Source organism: Nyctereutes procyonoides, unplaced genomic scaffold (assembly GCF_905146905.1).
Source record: "Nyctereutes procyonoides isolate TBG_1078 unplaced genomic scaffold, NYPRO_anot_genome, whole genome shotgun sequence".
NCBI lineage: Eukaryota > Metazoa > Chordata > Mammalia > Carnivora > Canidae > Nyctereutes > Nyctereutes procyonoides.
The window spans coordinates 15,231,476-15,253,244 of NW_026575034.1; the positions used below are offsets into that span (position 1 = coordinate 15,231,476).

The 21,769-nt window shown below is 38.1% G+C and overlaps 1 protein-coding gene and 1 non-coding gene across 2 annotated transcripts in view; both read right to left on the reverse strand.

Moving 5' to 3' along the window:
• The window catches only part of PARVA (parvin alpha), a 166,501-nt gene that overhangs the window by 40,856 nt on the left and 103,876 nt on the right, over positions 1-21,769 (reverse strand). The gene's annotated exons all lie outside the window — the stretch shown is intronic.
• LOC129505165 (U6 spliceosomal RNA) lies at positions 20,778-20,884 on the reverse strand. The gene has a single exon (XR_008663474.1). It is a non-coding gene; the product is annotated as a U6 spliceosomal RNA (small nuclear RNA).

Here is a 21,769-nt window from a genome sequence, read left to right on the forward strand (position 1 = left end):
AAATTCCCATTCATTATATCTTTAAATTTGCCTTGTCTCCATTTTCCTTATCTTTTTCTGCTGGATTTTCAGTTAGCTATATGTTAGATTTTCTTAGAAAAATCTTTTTGTTCGCTTTCTTATTTTAGGCACTCTTGTCTCTACATTGCCTTCTGGGTAATTTCTTCAGTGCCAACTTCCAGGTCACAAATTCTTTCTTTAGCTGTGTCTGATCCATTGAGGTTTCTAATTATATATATATATATATATATATATATATGTATATATATATATATATATATACACACACACACATATATATGTGTATATATATATATATATTTTCATTTCTAGAAGTTCTGTTTGGTTCTCTTTCACATTGACTTGTCCAATTTTGATAATTACTTTTTAAAAAAAGATTTAAGACAGAGTGAGTATGGGGGAGGGACAGAGGGAGAGAGAGTCTTAAGCAGACTCCATGCTGAGTTCAGAGCCCAACTTGAGGTTCAACCTCATGACTCTGAGATTATGACCTGAGCTGACACTTAGCTGACTGCACCACCCAGGTGCCCCTTAATAGCTTGTAAAAAATAATCCTTTCATTAGCCTTTTAAAGTTTTTTATTTGACATATTTAAACATATTTCATAACTGATCAGTTGCTAATATATAGCATTTGTGGGATGAGTTTACAGTCTATTATTCTGTTGATCTTTGCTCAAAGTGGTTGCTTCTCATGTGTTTTGTGATTTCTGATTTTTAACTTTCTTTGAAACTTTGTCTCTGGGAGCTCTTTGTGGCCTAGGTTGAAAGTTCATTCCTCGAAAAGGACATATTTTGCTTTTGCCCTGGGAAGCACTAATAATCTGGAATAACTTTTTTTAAAAATATTTATTTATTTTATTTATTTATGATAGACAGAGAGAGGCAGAGACAAAGGAGGAGGGAGAAGCAGGCTCCATGTTGGGAGCCCGATGTGGGACTCGATCCCGGGACTCCAGGATCATGCCCTGGGCTGAAGGCAGGTGCTAAACCGCTGAGCCACCCAGGGATCCCCTGGAATAACTTTTAACTACATTTCAATCTTGGAGCTTTTTTCTTTTTCTTTCTTTTTTTTTTTTTATAAATTAATTTTTATTGGTGTTCAATTTACCAACATACAGAATAACACCCAGTTTGGAGCTTTTTTCTTGAAAATATAGCAAACTTTAATTTTAATTTTATTTTTAATTGTAGGTGACATATTAGGTTCAGGTGAATAACAGTGATTCAACAATTATGTAGATTATGAAAAGCTCACCATGATAAGTGTACCTACCATCTATCACTGTATAAAGTTATTCCAATATTATGGACTATGTTTGCTATGCTGTACCATTCAATCTCATGACTTTAGTATTTTAAAATTGGAAGTTTGTGCCTCTTAATCCACTTCAACTATTTTTCCCATTCCCTACGTCCCCCTCCCCTTTGACAACCATTAGTTCTCTGTGATTCTGTTTTTGTTTTGTCTTTAGATTCCAGATATTAGTGAAATTATATGGTATTTGTCTTTTTCTGACATATTTCAGTTAGCATAATACTCTCTAGGTCCATCTGTGTTGTCATAAATGGCAAGATCACATTCTTTTTAATAGCGAATAATACTCTATTGCATATATATATATACACACACACACACACACACACATACTACATTTTTTATCCATTTATCTATTGATAGATACTTAATAAGTTCTTTCTATAACTTGGCTATTGTAAGTAAAGTTGCAGTAAACATAGAGGTGCATATATCTTTTCAAATTAGTGTTTACATTTTCTTTAGGTAAATATCCAGTAGTGGAATTAGTAGATAATAGGGTATTTCTATTTTTAATTTTTTGAGGATCTTCCATAATGTTTTTCATAGGAGCTGTACCAGATTGCATTCCCACCAACAGTGCAAAAGGGTTCCTCTTTCTCCACATCCTTGTCAACATTTGTTTCTTGTGTTTTTGATTTTAGCCATTCTGACAGGTGCGAGGCAATATCTCATTGTCATTTTGATTTGCATTTCCCTGATGATAAGTGATTCTGAGCATGTTGTGTGTGTATGTGTGTGTGTGTGTGTGTGTTGGTCATCTGTGTGTCTTCCTCGGAGAGATGTCTGTTCAAGTCTTCTGCCCATTTTTAAATTAGATTGTGTTTTCAGGTTGTTGAGTTCTTTATATATTTTATATATTTTGGATACTAACCCTTTATCAGATATGTCTTTGCAAATATGTTCTCCTATTCCATAGGTTGCCTTTTAATTTTATTGATTGTTTCCTTTTCTGTGCAGATTTTAATTTTGATGTAGACTCAATAGTTTATTTTTGCCTTTGTTTCTCTTGCCTCACAAGACCTATCTAGAAAATAGTTGCTTTGACTGGTGTCAGAGAAATTACTGCCTGTGCTTTCTTCTAGGATTTTTATGGTTTCAGGTCTTCTAATTAGGTTTCTAATCCATTTTGAGTTTATTTTTGTGTATGGTGTAAGAAGGTTGTCCAGTTTCATTCTTTTGCACGTAGCTTTCCAGTTTTCTGAATAGTTTGTTGAACAGACTGTCTTTTTCTCACTGGATAGTCTTACCTGCTTTGTTGAAATTTAACTGACCATATTTGTAAGTTTATTTCTGAGTATTCTATTCTGTTCCATTGCTCTATGTGTCTATTTTTGTGCCAGTACCACACTGTTTGGATTACTATAGCTTTGTAAAATAACTTGAAGTCTGGAATTATGATACCTCCAGTTTGGTTTTTCTTTTTCGGGATTGCTTCAGCTGTTCGGTGTCTTTTATGGTTCCACACAAATTTTAAGATTGTCTGTCCCAGTTCTGTGAAAAATGCTGTGGATATTTTGATAGGACTGCATTAAATCTGTAGATTGCTTTGGGTAGTATATATATTTTAACAGAGTTTTTTCTTCTAATCCATGATTGTGGAATGTCTTTCCGTTTCTTTGTGTTGTCTTTAATTTTTTTTCATCAATATTTTATAGTTTTTTAAAAAAACAGGCATCTCATCTCTTTGATTAAACTTATTCCTAGGTATTTTATTCTTTCTGGTGTAATTGTAAATGGGATTATTTTCTTAATTTCTCTTTCTGCTGCTTTTAGTGTATAGAAATGCAAGAGATTTCTGTACATTGATTTTGTATCCTGTGACTTTACTGAATTCATTTATCAGCTCCAGTAGTTTTGTGGTAGAGTCTTTAGGGTTCTCTCTATATAATATCATGTCATCTGTACATAGTGAACATTTTACTTCTTCCTTATCAATTTGGATGCATTTTATTTCTTTTTGTTGTCTGGTTGCTGTGGCTAGAATTCTAGCACTATGTTGTTTACAAGTGATGAGAGTAAAATCCTTGTCATGTTCCTGACCTGAGGGGGAAAGCTCTCAGTTTTTCTTATTGAGTATAGTATTTGTTGTGGGTTTTTCATATAGGGCCTTTATGTTGTGGTATGTTCCCTCTAGACCTACTTTGTTGAGAGTTTTTATCATGAATGGATGTCGTACTTTAGTCAAATGTTTTTTCTGTATGTATTGAAATGATCATATGGTTTTTTTCCTTTCTCTTCTTAATGCAGTGTATCACACTGATTGATTTGCAAATATTGAATTACCCTTGCATGCCAGGAATAAATCCCACTTGATTGTGATGATCTTTTTCATGTATTGTTGGATTCAGTTTGCTAGTATTTTTTTGTGCATTTTTTAATCTATTTTCATCAGAGATACTCAGCCTGCAGTTCTCTCTTCCTGTGGTGTCTTTATCTGGCTTTGGTATCAGGGTAATGCTGGCCTCCTAGAATGAATTTGGAAAATTTCTATCCTCTTTTATTTTGTGGAATAGGTTGAGAAGAATTGTTATTAACTCTTCTTTAAATGTGTTTTAGAATTTGCCTGTGAATTTCTCCAGTTCTGGACTTCTGCTTGTTGGAAGTTTTTTGATTACCAATTCAATTTCATTACTCGTAATCAGTCTGTTCAAATGTTCTATTTCTTACTGATTCAGTTTTGGTACGTTGTCCAATTTGTTGGTATAACTTTTCACAATATTCTCTTATAGTCCTTTGTATCTCTATGGTGTCATTATTTCTCATGTTTTGTCTAGGATTTTGAGTTCTTTCTCAATCTCTTTGTTGATGAGTCTGGCTAGAGGTTTATCAATTTTGTTGATCTTTAAAACAAAAAAACTAGCTCCTGGTTTCATTCATCTGTTCTATTAGGGCTTCTTTGTTTTGTTTGTTTTAGTTTCTGTATTACTTATCTCTGCTTTAATCTTCTGTATTTCCTTTTTTTTCCCCCCGCAGGTTTTGGGTTTTGTTTTTTTCTTTTTATTCTAGCTCCTTTAGAGGTAAGGTTAGGTTATTTTATTTGAAACTTTTCATGCTTTTGAGGTAGGCCTATACTGATACAAATTGCCCTCTTAGAATTGCTCATGTTGCATCCAAAAGATTTTGTACCATTATTTTAATTTTTATTTTTCTATGTGTTTATTTCTTCTTGATTTCCTGGTTGAAACATTCATTGTTTAGTAGCATGTTGTTTAACCTCCAAGTATTTGTGTTCATTCAATCTTGAATTTGTTAAGACTTGTTTTGTGGCCTAATATATGATCTATTCCGGAGAATGTTCCATGTACACTTGAAAAGAATGTATATTCTGTTTTAGGATGGAATGTTCTAAATATATTGGTTAAATCCATCTGGTCCAGGATGTCATTCAAAGCCACTGTTTCCTTGTTGATTTTGTGTTTGGATGATCTATCCATTAATGTAAGTGGGGTGTTAAAGTCCCCCACTCTATCGCATAACTGTTGATTGTTTCCTTTATGTTCGTTATTAACTGTTTTATGTATTTGGGTGCTCCAATGCTGAGTGCATAAATACTTACAATTCTTTTATCTTCTTGTTGGGTTATCCTCTTTATTATTATATAGTGTCTTTCTTTGTCTCTTATTATATTATGGTTTATTTTGTCTGATATAGGTACGGGACCCTGGCTTTCTTTTGACATCTATTTGCATGATAAATATTTCTTCAACTCCTCACTTTAAATCTGCAGATGTCTTTGGTTCTGAAATGAGTCTCTTGTAGGCAGCACATAGGTGGGTTTCATTTTTTTAAGAAGATTTTTAAAAATTTATTTATTCATGAGAGGCAGAGAGAGAGAGAGAGAGAGGCAGAGACACAGGCAGAGGGAGAAGCAGACTCCATGCAGGGAGCCTGATATGGATTCGATTCCATATCTCCAGGATCACACCCCGGGCTGAAGGTGGTGCTAAACCGCTGAGCCAGCGGGCTGCCCGGGTTTCATTTTTTAATTCACTCTATACACTTCATATATATATATTTAAAAACTTCATATATATATATATTTAAAAACTTATTCATTCATTCATTCATTCATGAGAGATCTACACAGAGAGAGGTAGAGACACAGGCAGAGGTAGAAGCAGGCTCTCTGCAAGGAGCCCAATGTGGGACTCAATCCCAGATCCCAGAAGGCAGATACTCAACTGCTGAGCCACCCAGGTGTCCCACTTTATGTCTTTTGATTAGACCATTCAGTCCATTTACATTCAAAGTAATTACTGATAGATATGTTTTTATTGCCATTTTATTATTTATTTTGTGGTGGTTTTCCTAGTTTTTCTTTGATCCTTGTCTTGCCCTCTTTTATGGTTTGTTGGCTTTCTTTGGTGACATAGTTGGATCCCTTTTTCTTTATTCTTTGCATATCTGTTACTGGTTTTAATTTGTGGTTACCATTAGGGTTGCATATAACATCTTCTGCATACAGCAGTCTACATTAAGTTGATGGTCACTTAAGTTTGAACCCATTCTTTACTCCTTTCCTTGCCCCCACATTTTACATATCTAGTGTCATATTTTACATCCTTTTGTGAATCTTCTGACTTATTTTTTACAGATACACTTATTTTTACTGCATTTGGGCTTCCTACTTTTCTTACTCTTATCTATAGTCCTTTTGTTCCACTCCGAGTCCCCTTTAACATTTCTTATAAGGCTGGTTTAGTGGACATGAACTCCTTTAGCTTTTGTTTGTTGGGGAAACTCTATCTCTCCTTCTATTCTGAATGGTACCCTTGCTGGATAGAGTATTCTTAGTAGTCTTGCAAATTTTTCCCTTTCAGCACTTTGAATATATCATGCCACTCCCTTCTGGTCCACAAAGTTTCTGCCAAAATTCTGCTGATAGCCTTATGTGGTTTCCTTTGTATGTAACAGACTTTCTTCTTGCTCCTTCAAAAAAATTTTTATCACTACTTTTTGGCGTTTTAATCACTATGTGTCTTGGTGTGGACCTCCTTGGGTTGATTTTGTTGGGGGACCTCTGTGCCTCTTGGATCTGGGTATGTTTCCTTCCCCACATTAGGGAAGTTTTCAGCTATTCTTCAAATAAAGTTTTGGCCCTTTTTTCTCTTTTCTTCTTCTGAGATCCTATGTGAGTTTTATTATACTTGATGGAGTTATTGAGTTCCCTAAATCTAAATCTATTCTCATTTTGCATAAATATTTCTCTCACGGGCTCAACTTGATTAGTTTCTATTATACTGTCTTCCAGGTCATTATTTTGTTTCTCTGCTTCCTCTAGCCTCCTATTTATTCCACCAAGTATATTTTAAATTTCATGTATTGTGTTCTTCATCTCTGGTTGTGTTTTCTTTTTTTTTTTTTTGTCTCTTTATTAATGGTCTCACTGATACCGTACACTCTTTTCTCAAGTCCTGTATCTTGATCACTACCTTAAATTCTCTATCAGACATATTGCTTCTATCTCTTCTGCTTAGGTCTCCTACTATGGTTTTGTCCTACTTTTTCCCTTGGGACATATTCCTCTGTCTCTTCATTTTGTCTAACTCTCTGTTTCTCTGTGTTAGGAAAGTTAGCTAAATCTCCTGTTCTTGAAGGTAATGGCCTGTCCTATCATGCCCTGAAGTGCAATGTCCTCTGTTTCCCAGGACTTGGTGCTTCAGGAAGTGTCTCCTGTGTGTGTTGTGTATGCCTTACTGTTGTGTCCTCCATTTTTTCCCTCAGTCTAGTCATCTAGAGAGGCTCTTTTTGCCTGTTGTGGGGAGTTTTTGGTCTTCAGCCAGGGGTGGCGCATTTAATAAGATATGAACTGGTCTGCTTTTGAAATAAGACCTGCCACCACTGGTACAGAGGCCCTGCAAAACGTGGGTCAGGAGAGGTAGCATTGGCAGAGTCTGCATCAGTTTTCTTGGGAGGGGACCTGCAGCACAGTACTGAGGCAAGTGTGCCTGGGAAGGGTGGATCCGCTGAAGTGTGTGTGTTTGGGGGGCACGGCTTGGTGTAAGCACATTAGGTAGTGAGTGTAGATGCTATGCTGGTTCTTGTAGATAGCTGTGTGTTTATGCTGAAGGGCAGGGGAGGTAAATGGTGGCTACTAGCTCCTTTGTTCCTGGAGGGATCTCCCTGTGATACCTGTCTTCCTGGGCCATGCTCTGAAATGAGTAAATAACTCTCCTTCCTGTGTGCCCTAGGCATTTTTCAAATTACTGTATTTCCATGGGCTATTCATCTTGCTGTCTCTTAAAGGGCTGGGACTCTGCTTCCTAATGGCCTCCAGACTTTCCTGGAACAGAGCCTGCTGATTTTTAAAATTCTAGGCTTTAAGTCCACTAGTAGTAAGAACTCATGAGATACGGCCCCCTTTGCCTTCAATGCCAAATATGGGGATTTGTCTTCCTATATGGGCTCTCTGGTGTGATAGTCTGTTTCTTCACACTCCTAGCTTCCTCCCAACTGCAGATGGCCACAGTATGTTTCACTCCCAAACTATGTCTCTGCTTGTCCTATTTTCTTTGATGTGGGCTTTTCTCTACCTTTAGTGGAGTTTCTTCTGCTAGAATTTGGGTCATCTTGGGTCCTCCTACACCATCACCACCTTCCCAGCCTCCTACTGTCTATGTTTTCTCTGAGGAGTTTTATGGTTTCAGGTCTCACATTTAGGGCTTTAATCTACCTTGAGTTTATTTTTGTGTATGATGTTAGAAAGCAGTCCAGTTTTCCCAGCACCATTTATTGAAAAGGCTGTCTTCTCCCCATTGCATATTCTTTCCTCCTTTGTCATAGATTAATTACATAAGTGTGGGTTTATTTCTGGCTCCCTATTTTGTTGCATTGATCTATGTGTCCATTTTTGTGCCAATACCATTAGTTTTGATTTCTACAGCTTTTAAGTATCTCTTGAAATCTGGAATTATGATACCTCCAGCTTTGTTCTTTCTAAAGACTACTTTGACAATTTGGGGTCTTTTGTGGTTCCACACAAATTTTGGGATTTTCTCTTTCATTTTTGTGAAAAAATATTGTTGGTATTTCAATAGGGATTGCATTAAATATGTAGATTGCCATGGGTAATATGAACATGTTAACAATATTAATTTTTCCAATCCGTGAGTGTGAAATATCTTTCCATTTGTTTGTGCCATCTTCAGTTTCTTTCATCAGTGTCTTATCATTTTCAGAGTACAGGTGTTTCACCTCCTTGGTTAAGTTTATTCCCAGGTATTTTATTCTCCTAGGTGCAAGTGAAAATGGGATCATTTTCTTACTTTCTCTTTCTGCTACTTTGTTATCTGTTATTAGTGTATACACACTGTTATTAGTGTATACACACTCAACAGATTTCTGTGTATTGGTTTTGTATCCTGAAACTTTAATGAATTCATTTATTCTAGTAGTGAAGTCTTTAGGATTTTCTATGCACAATATCATGTCATTTGCAAATAGTGACATCTCTACTTCTTCCTTACCAACTTGGATGCCTTTTCTTTCTTCTCTGAGTGCTAAATGTCTAAAACTTCTGCTTCTATAGTGGTAAGAGGTGGATATCCTTATTTTGATTCTTATTTTAGAGTTAAAGTTTTCAGTTTTTCACCATTGAGTATGATGTTAGCTAAAGTTTTTCACACATGAACTTTATTATGTTATGTTCCCTTTAAATCAATTTGTTGAGTTTTTTTTTTTAATGGATGTTGAATTTTGTCAGGTGCTTTTTCTGCTCCTATTGAAACGATTATATGGTTTTTAATTCTTCAGTTTAATGTTGTGTATTACATTGATTGATTTACGGGTATTGACCCATCTTTGCATCCCTGGAATAACCCCATGTAGTTGTCATGATTGTCTTTTAATGTATTGTTGAATGTGGTTTTTTAATGTTCTGATGAGGTTGTTTGCACCTATGTTCATCAGGGATATTGGACTGAAGTTTTCTTTTCTTTCTTTTTTTTTTTTTTGTGATGTCTTTGTTTGGTGTTGGTACCAGGGTGATGCTTTCCTTCCTCTTCTTTTTGGAATAATTTGAGGACAACAGGTATTAATTCTTCTTTAAATGTTTGGCAGAATACACTTGTGAATTGTTCTGGTCCTGGCCTTTGTTGGGAATGTTGATTACCGGTTCAATTTCAGTACTAGAATTGGTCTGTTCAGATTTTCTGTCTCTTCCTCATTCGGTTTTAGAAGATTGTATGTTTCTAGGAATTTATCCATTTCTCCTAGGTTGTCCAATTTTTTGGCATACATTTTTTCATGGTATTTTATATTCCTTTGTATTTCTGTGGTGTTGTTACTCGTATCATTTTTTATTAACTTGGGTCCTCATTTTTTCTTGATGTGTCTGGCTAATGTTTTATCTATTTTATCTTCTCAAAAAACCAGCTCTCGGTTTCATTGCTCTTTTCTATTTTTTTAGTCTATTTCATTTACTTCTCCTCTGATCTTTATTTCTACTAACGTTGGGCTTTGTTCTTTTTCTTTAGGTGTAAGGTTAAGTTGTTTCAGATTTTTCTTGTTTCTTGAGGTAGGCCTGTTTATTGTTATATTTCCCTCTTAGAACTTCTTCCACTGTGTTCCCAAAGATTTTGGATTGTTCTTTTTCCATTTTCATTTTTCTTCATGTATTTTTTTATCTCATTGACCCATTGGTTGTTTAGTAGCATACTGTTTAGCTTCCATGTGTTCGTGTTTTTTGTATTTTTTTTTCCTTGTGATTGATTTCTAGTTGCACACTGTTGAGGTCAGAAGAGATGCCATATATGGCAGCTTCAAACTTTTTAAATTTATTGACATTTGTTGCCTAACATGTGATCTATCCTGGAGAATGTTCCATGTGCACTTGAAAAGAATGTGTATTTTGCTATTTTTGGATCAAATGGTTTGTATGTAACTGTTAAGTCCATCTGGTCTAATATGTCATTCAAAGATACTGTTTCCTTTTTTTTAAAGATTTATTTATTTATTTATTTATTTAGTTAGTTAGTTAGTTAGTTAGTTAGTTATTTAGTTAGTTAGAGTAGGGAGAGGAAGAGGAAAGAATTCCAAGCAGATTCTGTGCTGAGGACAGAGACTGACTTGGGGCTCAATCTTATGACCCTGAGATCATGACTGGAGCCAAAAGTAAGACTTGGCTACTTAACTGATGAGCTCCCAGATGCCCCGATACTGCTACTTTATTGATTTCCTGCCTGAGTTATCTACTTATTGATGTAAGTGGAGTGTTAAAGTCTCCTACTATTATTATATCACTGTCAAGTTTGCCCTTTATTTCTGTTAATATTTGCTTTATGTATTAGGTGCTCCAAAATTGGGTGCATGGATATTTAAAGTTGTTATATCCTCTTGTTGAACTGATCCCTTTATCATTATTATAGTGCCCTTGTTTGTTTCTTAATAAAGTCTGTTTTTAAGTCTATTTTATCTGATGTTTAAATTGCTACTCTGGCTTCCCTCATCCCCTGCCACCTTTTTTCATTTGCATAAAATAGTTTTTTCCATCCTTTCACTTTTATTCCTTATGCGTCTTTAGGTCTAAAGTGAGTATCTTGTAGGCAGCATATAGATTGGTATTGTTTTGTTTTTAAGATTTTATTTATTTATTTGACAGAGACACAAATAGGCAGAGGGAGACGGAGAAGCAGGCTCCCAGCTGAGCAGGGAGACTGATGGGGGGCTGAATCCTAGGACCCTGGGATTATGACCTGAATCAGAGGCAGATACTTAAGTGACTAAGCCACCCATGCACCCCAGGTCTTTTTTTTTTTTTTTAAATCCATCCTGCCATCCTATGTCTTTAATTGAAGCCCTTAGACCATTTATATCCAAAGTAATTGTTGAAAGTATGCACTAACTGCCAGTTTGCTAATTGTTTTCTGGTGGTTTATATAGTTTTTATCTGTTCTTCTTTTGCTCTCTTTCCTTGTTTTTGATGACTTTATGTAGTGTTATGCTTTGCTTTCTATTTTTTCTGTATCTATGATAGGCTTTGAGTTACAATGAAGTTCATATATAACAATCTAAGTATACAACAATCTGTGTTAAGTTGATGGTCACTTAAGTTCAAACACATTCAAAAAGAACTGCTTTTATACATTCTCCTCTACATTTTATGTGTATGTTGTCACATTTACATCTTATTCATAATTTTCTTCTAATTATGGCCTTTTCTTTTCCACACAAACAAGTCCCTTTAGCTTTTGTTTGTCAGGAAATCATATTACCTGTCCTTTAATTCTGTATGATAATCTTGGCAGGTAGAGTATTCTTGGTTGTAGGTGTTTTCTTTTCATCACTTTGAATATAGCATGCCACTCTTGGCCTGCACAGGTTCTGCTGAAAAACCAGCTGATAGCCTAATGGGGTTTCCCTTGTATGTAACAGTTTTCTTTTCTGTTGCTGCATTTATTCACTTTTAAAAAATATTTTATTTTTTTAAAGTAATCTTTACACCCAATGTGGGGCTTGAATTTACAATCCTGAGGTCAAGAGTCACATACTCCACCAACTGAGCCAGCCAGGTACCCTTCTCTTGTTGCTTTAAAAATTCTCTTTAATTATTATGTGTTGTGGTGTTGGTGTAGAACTCCTTGGATTCATCTTGTTTGGGGTTTTCTGTGCTTCCTGAACTTAAATGTCTCTCCTTACCCAGGTTAGGAATGTTTTCATTTATTTCTTAAAATAAGTTTTCTGTCCCTTTCTCCCTCTTTTCCTTCTGGGACCCCTATAATACAAATTGTATTGTGCTTGATGTTGACTAAGACCTCCCCTTTATGTACCCTCATTTAAAATTTTTCTCTTTTTCCTCCTCCTTTCCTCCCTCTCTCCCTCCCTCCCGTTTTTCCTTTCTGCTAAGCTTGGGAGCTTTTTTCATGACAATGTCTGTTAGATTGCTGCCATTCTTCTGCATCTACTAATCTGTTCATTCTCTCTAATGTATTTTTCATTTCAGTTATCCTTCAACTGATTTTTAAAAAATATTTTCTATTTCCTTGTTGAAGGTCTGAGTTCTTTCACTTTTCTCTATAGAGAAAGTCCCAGAAGCTTTCTCTTTGGCATTTGGCATTTGTCAGGGCTCTAGGGCAGGTTCCTTTATATTCTAGTTGCCCTTTTAAATGCAGCCTTTTTTTTTCTATGCCCCAGGGCTGAGAAATCTGTTCCTGGTCACTTAGTACTGTCCCTCCCCAATGCAATTCACAGCATCTGCCATGTCTCTCTCTTGCTGTTTTCTATGTGGTCTATCTTTTGTTGTGCAGCTGTTCAGTCAGCCCTAAGTTCTTCAGTAGGAATTGCCCTATAAATAGGTATAGATTTGTTGTGCCTGTGGAATGGTTGAGGATCTTCCTAAGCTGACATCTTGGACCAGAATCTACCATCTCTGTTTTAAAGTCTATTTTGCCAATGTAAGTATTGCTTTTTTTGTTTCACTTCTATTTGCATGGAATATCTTTTTCCATCCTTTCATTTTATGTGTTCTTCGCTCTGAATTGAGTCTCTTGTAGGAAGCATATTAATGAGTCTTTTTAAAGATTTTATTTATTTATTTAAGAAAAAGAGAGAAAAGAGAGATAGGGTGGGAGTGGGGAGGAGAGGGAGAAGAGGGTTTCCCACTAAGCAGGGAGCCCGATGTGGAGCTTGATCCCCTTCAAGCCAAAGGCAGGTGCTTAACTGAGCCACCCAGGTGCCCAGATGGGTCTCATTTTTTAATCCGTTCTTCCACCTTATGTCTTGGACTGAAGCAGTTAGACCATTTACATTTGAAGTAGTTATTGATAGGTATGTACTTCTTGCCATTTTGTTAATTGTCTTCTGGTTATTTTTGTAGGTTCTCCGTTCCTTTCTTGTTCTCTTGTCATTGATGATTTTATTTGGTATTATACTTGGATTCCTTTCTCCTTATCTTTTATCCAAGAGAGGTTCTGGTTTTTGGTTACAATGAGGTTCATATATATCATCCTAAGTATATAGCAGTCTATATTAAGGTGGTGGTCATTTAAGTTTCAATAGTTTCTAAAAGAACTTCATTTTTACTTCTTCCCCTCCAGGTTTGATGTATATGATGTCAGATTTTACATCTTTTGAGTCCCTGGACTATTTTTTTAAAAGGTATAATTTAAAAAGAAAAGGTATAATTGATTTTATAATTCTCGTGTTTTAATCATCATACTAGCTTTAAAGTGATTGCTCTCTTTAGTGTATGTTTGCTTTTAGCAGTCAAATTTTTTTTCTTTTCATATTTTTTTGAAATTTCTAATTATGGCCTTTTCCATTTAAGGAAGTCCTCTTAATGTTTACTGTAAGGCCAGTTTACTGGTGATGAATTCCTTTCACGTCTGGAAAATTCTTTATTTCTCCTATTCTGAATAATAACCTTGCTGAATAGAGTATTCTTGGTTGTAGATTTTATTTTTTCATCAATTTGAATTTAACATGCCACTTTCTTTGGGCCTGCAAAGTTTCTGCTGGAAAATTAGCTGATAGCCTTATGGGTTTTCCCTTGTGTGTAACTGTTCACTTTCCTCTTGTTGCTTTTAAGAATCTCTCTTTATCCTTTTGTCATTTTGATTACTATGTGTTTTGTTGTTGACCTCCTTGGGTGCATAATTTTTGGTGTTCTCTGTGTTTCCTGGACCTGGATATCTGTTTTTTGTCCCCAGTTAGGGAAGTTTCCAGCTATTATTTCTTGAAGTTAAGTTTTGCCTCGTATCTCTCTCTTCTCCTTTTGGAACCCCTATTATGCAAATGTTATTATTCTTGATGATGAAGCATTCTCTTAACATATCCTCATTCTCTACAATTCTTTTTTTTCTTTTATTGTTTATCTTGAGGGCTTTCTACTACTCTGTCTTCCAGATCACTGCTCCATTTTTCTGCATCCTCTACTGTATTGTTGATTCCCTCTATGGTGTTTTTCTTTTCAGTTATTATTCAGCTCTGCTTAGTTATTTTTCATATTTTCTCTCTCTTTTGTTTAAGTTCCCCATGATTTAATTCACTCATTTCTCAAGTCCAGTGAGTAAAGTTTAGGACCACTACTTTAAACTCTTCATCAGGTAAATTGCTTATCTCCATTTTGTTTAGGTGTTTTTCTGGAATTTTTTGTCTTTTTCTTTTGTTTGGATATTCCTTTTACTCTGATTCTCTGTGTTTCTTACAATGTATTAGGTAGGTCAGGTATGCCTCCTGGTCTTGAAAATAGCAGTCTTCTGTAGAATGCATCCTGTGATGTCTAGTAGCACAATCCTTCTAGTCACCAGAAACAGGTACTCCACGAGTGTCCTCCATGTGTGTTATATATGCCCTCCTGTTGCGGTTTGGATGCAACTGCTGCAGGCACACTGATGAGCAACAATTGCCCCTGGCATGGCTGGCTGCAACTATAGTGCAACTATAGTGGGTGTGATGGTGGGTGGGACAAGCTCCCCCCTCCCCAGGGAAGGAGTTGCTCTAGAGAGACACTGGTACGATCTGGGGCTGCCCCATGGGTGTGGTAGGAGCTGCAAGGTTACAAGGTAGATGGAGAGTGTCAGAACTGGTTTCTACAAATGCCCAGCTAGCTAGGCTGAAGGGGAATAAGAAAAATGAGGCCTGCTAGCACCTCTATTTTCAGAGAAAGCTCTTGCAGATACCTACCTCACTTTGGCACACGTCCTAAAGTTATTAATAATTCTCCTTGATGTATATCCCAGGCACTTTTCAAACTTCTATTTCTGTGCTGGGTCTCAGGTCAAGTGATACAGTGTGCTGGCCATTTACGAGCAGAAGCTTAGCTTCCTACCACCTGCCCCCACCCCACCCCCTGCCCTGAGAATTAAACCCCAATGATTTTCAAACCAGACATTATGGGGACTTCATGGTATAGGTCCCCAGGGCCAGAGGTGATAGATTTGAGGCTTGGTTTCCTTACTCCTTGGGGAGGACATCCAGTGCCTGTAATAGCCCTCCTGTATGTGGGTCATCACTGTTCCAAGGGTTTGGGTCCCTCCCATGTCTCCTCCCCTCCTATCCTTCTCAATGTGGCCTTCTCTTGAAGCCTTTAGTTGTGGATATCTGCTCTGCAAGTCTCAGGTCATTTCAGAGTGAGCTGTATTACATATTAGTTGTTTCTTCAATGTGTCTGTGGGACAATGCAGGCTCAGGATTCTTCTACTCTGCCATCTTCCTCTCTCCTTCCCATCTTGGGGCTTTTTTAAAAAATTAATTAATTTATGAGAGAGAGAGAGAGAGAGAGAGAGAGAGAATGAATGAATGAACGGCAAAGGGAGAAGCAGACCCCATGCCAGGAGCCCAATGCAGACTCGATCCTGGGACTCCCAGATCACACCTTGGGCCAAAGGCAGGCGCTAAACTGCTGAACCACCCAGGGATTCCTCCATCTTGGGGCTTTTAAAGCCACATAAGTAGTGTGAATCCTACTCCTAAATCTGTGTGGGTACAGACATTTGATAAAGAATTATCAAGGGCAGACTTTGTTGTTGTTTCATGTATATCCAAGGCTGAGACATTTATCCTTACTGACTCTCTATAGGATGAGACTTTCTAGTATGCCCACTGGAATTGTTGCCCTTCAGAGATGCTCGGCATTATTCAGGAGTCTCTGATCTAACTTCATCCAGGCTTTTTCTCTTGACCCTGCATGTGTGACCTATTAAGCCTTAGGCCACAGGCCATTAGGAATTAATACTTATTTTACTAGATTTACACTTCCTTCATTCTGGCATCAGAAGAACTTCCTTCCCTTCTATATCAGTTTAAAAATATTTTGAAAGTCACCCAGATTTTTAAAACATGCCAAGAGGATTTGTCTGAACACCTAGTTAGCCAATGTTGAACGCTAAAATCTATTTCCTTTTCTTATTACATTAAGTAGTATATTCGAAACATAATGGTAGTGAAAGCCATCATCTCTGACTTGTCCCTGATACCATGTCTTTGATATTTCACTATTTAATATATTCATTGTTTTCACCATCATATCTAGGTAGTTCCCTTTTCTTATGGCTTTACTTGGGATAGCTGTTGAAATGTATCAAGGATTATTTGACATCTGATAGGTTACTTCACATCTGTTACCAAAATTTATATATAAAACCCTTGTATTTTTTTTAAATAAGGTTGATAATATATAAACATGGAAAAAATTCAAGCTGTGAAAATTATTAAGTCCCTTCTTCCCATTGTAGTTCCAGGTTCCCTGGTTCCATTCTATAGAATTAATTGTGACTATTACCCTAAGATGTTCTCTACAAACTCAAGCATTAGAGGTGTCCCTCAACTCACACACACAGTGACATATCATATGTACAGCTCTGCACTTCCACTTCATAAGAAATTTGAGAGAGCTTCTCTATTACTTATAAACAAAAAAATATGAGGATCCTCTTTATCCTGGCCTCAAGCTGGATATCCTGCCTCACCCAGCTGAGGCCAGAAAAATGCCTCCTCCAGTTTAAGAATAGCAGTACTCATTACCTGCAAGTGTTCTAGAATCAATGACTGTTAGAGCAGGAAGACCTTAGAACGTGCTGTCCAAAAGAACTTACTGCTATGACAGAGATATTCATTTCTGCACTCTCTGAATGTAGTCACTAGACACACACAAGTGGCTATCAAGCATCTGAAGTGTAGCGGGTGTGACTAAGTACATACATTTTTACTTTTGATTACTTTTAATAGCTACACGTGGCTAGTGGTACTGTATTAGCTCAGCTGTGAGGTTGTAGAGGCCATCATCCTGGTTTTACAGAAGAGTGACCTGAGCTGTAGAGAAATGTTGTAGTGGTATAGCCAAGGTTGGAACTTAGTCTCCTGTCCTTCTCTTCATTCCTCTCTCAGTTTTAGCACAGTTTCTACTTCAGCCTACTTACTGTTGGGTGTGGGGAAGTGACTGTCAAAACCAATATGATCAAACCCTTCAAGATGTTGCTCTCCCTGGGATTCATGCGGCCATCCCCATTCAACATCCACCAGTTTCCTTTAGTTGCTTATTCCTTGTATCGCTAGGTTTTCTGGAAACTTTTCCCCATCTATACAGCTCCCCCTCTAGTTTGACATCATCATTACAAGGAGATGCTGTGCTGGTACTTCCTCTACTGCTTCCAGATCATCTTCAAAAGCCCCATTTCTGATGTCACTTGGCTCACAGGCCATCAGCAGTTACTACTGCCTACCCACCCAATGTAGTCTAAACTTCTTCGTTCAAGGTTCTCTATAATGCAGGCTCTTCCTCTTTCTCTAAATAAAAATTTTCATTTTAGAATGGTTTTTAGACTTATAGAAAAGCTAAAAACTATAGTTGAGACAGTTCCTTCATATTCTGAATCCAGTTTCACCCACTGTTAACAACTACTAAATTGACATTGGTACATGAATAGTAACTCCATACTTTGGGTTTCACTAGTTTTCCCCTAATGTCCTTTTTCTGTTCACACCTACTCATCACTGTCACCTTTAGCATCCTCTATTCTGTTATAGGTTTTCAGACTTTCCTTGCTCTTCATGACCTTGACAGTTTTGAGGAGCACTGAGTTCTTCCTATGTTTTTCTCAGTGTTAGACTGAGGTTATGGGTTGGGGAGGAAGACCACAGAAGTGAAGTGCTCTTTTCATTGTATCGTATCAAGGGTACATGCTATCAATGTGACTTATCATTGGTGATGTTAACTTTGATCATCTGGTCAAAGCAGGGTCTGTACCTTGTTTCTCTACTGCAAAGCTACTTGCCTTCCCCAGCTCCATACCATAATCACTGGAAGCCAGTCACTAAAATGCAAACCACTCAAACTTTTACTTCTTTGAGGGGGTTGTAAATACGTGAATAATTTACAATTATTCAGTGGGAAAGAATTGTCCGTTTTCTCTCATTTATTTAGCTATTTATATCAACATGAACTTAGGGATATTGATTTTACACTTTAGACTATATAACCCAATATTACTGTCATTCATTTATGTGCTCAAAATCTTCCACCATTAGCCAATGGTGGGCTGCTTTAGGTTGATCTTGAATACTTTCCCCACAGATACATATACTTTCTCAGCCCCTCTTTTTGGCACTGCAAAATGCTCCAGTCCGAGAGTTTGCCAATTCTCCAAATACCCTGGTTTCTATTATTGGAGACTGTGTAAGAAATCAAGGTCTGGGTGCTGGGTCTCATCTGTGTTAGCCACACGTCCTGCACAACTAATCTTGATGATCACCTACCCATGCCCTCATTGTCTGCACAACATTCTGCCTCAATGGAAATCAAGGGTGTACCAGCAGCATTTTGTGCTAAAATGTTCTTTTCCCAAAAAAAAAAAAAAAATGTTCTTTTCCCTCTACACCTGGTTGAAATTCTCCTTCCACAAGGCTACATTCAAAATGCCCCCTCTTTCAAGGTACCTTTCCTAAACTACTTGATATCCCACAGCCCTTTGTGCCCCTAGGCCATGAGTTACAGGGAGGCCCTGTGTTACAATGTATGTTACCCTGCAACATGTTTACTTTTATATCCCTAAACGCAGCAGTTAGCATGTAGCAAATGAAATGGTTGTTGCTTAATGAATATTAATTGACAAGAGTAAGGTCGGTGTAAGACGTACTCTCTAGGGTCTACCAGGGGCAAAGACAAACACACACCCTAAAATTAAAAACAACAACAACAACAACAACAAACCCTCCTCCAGAACCTTTATGCCCAGGGGACCTTTCTCTGTCACATGCTTGAACAAAATACCCTGTTTCGGACATAAGCAATTGTGAAAACCAGAGGGAAGAGCCTTATGACTTTCATCCCTCTCAACAGGGGAGCACATGTTTAAAGATAAGAATCAGTTAAATAAAACATACCCTAAGGAAACTCACAGAGCTATCCCAAGTCAGGAAAGGTTATGCTCCCATGAAATGATTATCTAGTGTAGGCATTTTTCTAGAATCCTTCCTCTCCTGCCTCTCTCAGTTCTGTCTATTGCTTAGGTGTTGGGGATGCAAATACAGCAAGCTTTTGTCCTGAGGTGTGGAAAGGGCTGGAGCTGTTGGTGTGAGAGATGTGAGAGGGTGGGGGTAGCATCAGAAAGAGGCAGGCCCGCATGGCCAGCATCTGCGTCTTCCCTGGTAGCAACACCAAAGGTACAGAGAAACAGCCAGGCTCATGAGGAGCAGCCCCTAAGGCAGAACACGTACCCTCTTATCTTCTGGATGATGTGGATGGCCCTTCCCGGAGCTCCCTGGCTCACCTGAATGGTGCCCAGCACACTGTTAGTTTCTATCTCCGGCCCTATCTCCCCGTATGTCTCCTATTGGTTCTGCTTCTCTGGAACGCTGACTAATATACAAAGTATAAAATAGGGTTGATAATCTCAATCATTTATTTAAATTTAAGGGAAAGCAAGATATTTGCATAATGTTAAATGATCTCCCTTGCCCCTAAATACATGGATTACTAAGAAAAATAGTGACTTCACAGTGAAGAAATCTGATAGGCCCCACCTTAACCAAGTGATCAGGGTTAACTTACCAGTAATAAGACCCGCTAACATCATGTACTCCCTGATAAGATACACTGAGGACCCGTCATTTCTGTGGCCTTCATCTAATCATCAGAAAACATCAGACAAACCCAAGTTCGGAGCCATTCTACAAAATAATCAGCCCTTTTTCAAAAGTGTCAAGGTCATGAAAGACGAGAAAGACAAAGACTGTCACAGGTTGGAGGGGACCTGACAACTGAATGCAACATGGGATCCTGCATTAGATTCAAGAGCTGAAAGGGACGTGAATGTAAAAAACTGGCGAAATCCAAATAAATTCTGTAACTTAGTTAAGTATCGCGCTAAGGTTGATTTCTTAGTTTTGGTCCTTGTACTGTGGTTGGGTAAGACGTTAGCATTAGAGGGAACTGGGCTGGGGGGTCAGGAACTCTGTACTTTCTCTGAACCTCTAAGTCCAAAATTAGTTCAAAATGAAAGTTAAAATCCCATTCACAAATGGCCTATTTAACATTAAGATAAATAGTAAATTCTAAAGAGGATCTGGAAGCTCTTAGAGGTCTACCAAAGGCAGGAAGCAGCACAACACAGAAAAAAAGGATTTTTGGATCCAGAGAAGCTAAGGTGGCAGCAGTGGGGCTGGAAGATGGTGGAGAAAGCTCCAGCAACCTAGCACGTAGGAAGCCAGTTCATTCATTCATTCTTTCTTTCTTTTTTTTCTTTCTTTCGTGCAAAATGGTGGTTTTATCAAAGCACAGGGACAGGACCTGTGGGCAGAAAGAGCTGCTGCCCTGGGCCTATGAGGGGTGGTTGATTAGATACTTGCACAGTTGGGGGAGGTAAGCAAAAACAGAGATTTCAAAAGGATTTTCATATGCTAAGGAGGACCTATAAGATACTGGAGGTCTTGTCACTGTCAAGTTAAAGATTGCTTTTCCCTCTAGCAAGGCATTAGCATCAAGACAATTGGAAACTTCCTGAAAAAATATGGAGCGCTTCATGGATTTGCGTGTCATCCTTGCACAGGGGCCATGCTAATCTTCTCCGTAAAGTTCCAATTTTAGTACGTGTGCTGCTGAAGGGAGCTCGAGCCAGTACTTTCTAAGTGCTTTACACATACTACCTGGTTGAGAAATGGGATGTTTGACACATTACATATGGGAATATGGTGGTCATAATTTGGGACAGACTATGAGGGATGAAAGAGAAGGAGCAAGAGAGGATGACTCCCAGGTTTCTAATCGGAGCAATGGCAGTGTGGTTGTGACACCATGCATGGCTATGGAAAGCAGAATGGCTTTTGGTGAGGAGGGGGACGATAAGCAGCTCAGTTTGGGTTGGTTCCAAGGTGCCTGTGTGACACCCAGGTGGGCATGCCTAGAAAGCAGATCACCTTACAGGGGCACCTGGATGGCTCAGGCGGTTAGGTGTCTGCCTTCAGCTCAGGTCATGATCTCAGGGTCCTGGGATCGAGCCCCACATTGGGCTCCCTGCTCAGCAGGGAGCCTGCTCCTCCCACCTCCCTCTGCCTGCCACTCCCCCTGCTTGTGCTCTCTGTCAAATAGATATTAAAAAGAAAAGATCTTATACCTTCAGAGAGTGATTATCAGAGAGGTGATGGCTGAAATGGAGAAGGAGGTGAAACACCCAGGAAGAGGATGTGAGAAAATAAGAGAAGGGGCCACCATTACACAGAGAAGAAAAGCAGATGAAATTGGGGAAGCGGGGTGTGCCGGAGGCAGAAGGGAACCGGGCATGAGATCCCAGGAACCTCCTGCCCTGGGGAAGGGGGGCCAGATGTTCAGTAGTGTCGGATGCCACAGCATAGGACATCACCAGAATAGACATGATGACCTCAGAAGGGAAAGCCGGTGGAGGTGTGGGGTGGTACCCAGCTTGTACCTCAGTGGGGAATGATAAATGGTGGGGAAGCAGATACAGGGCCAAAAATTCTTTTGAGAAACTTTGCTGGG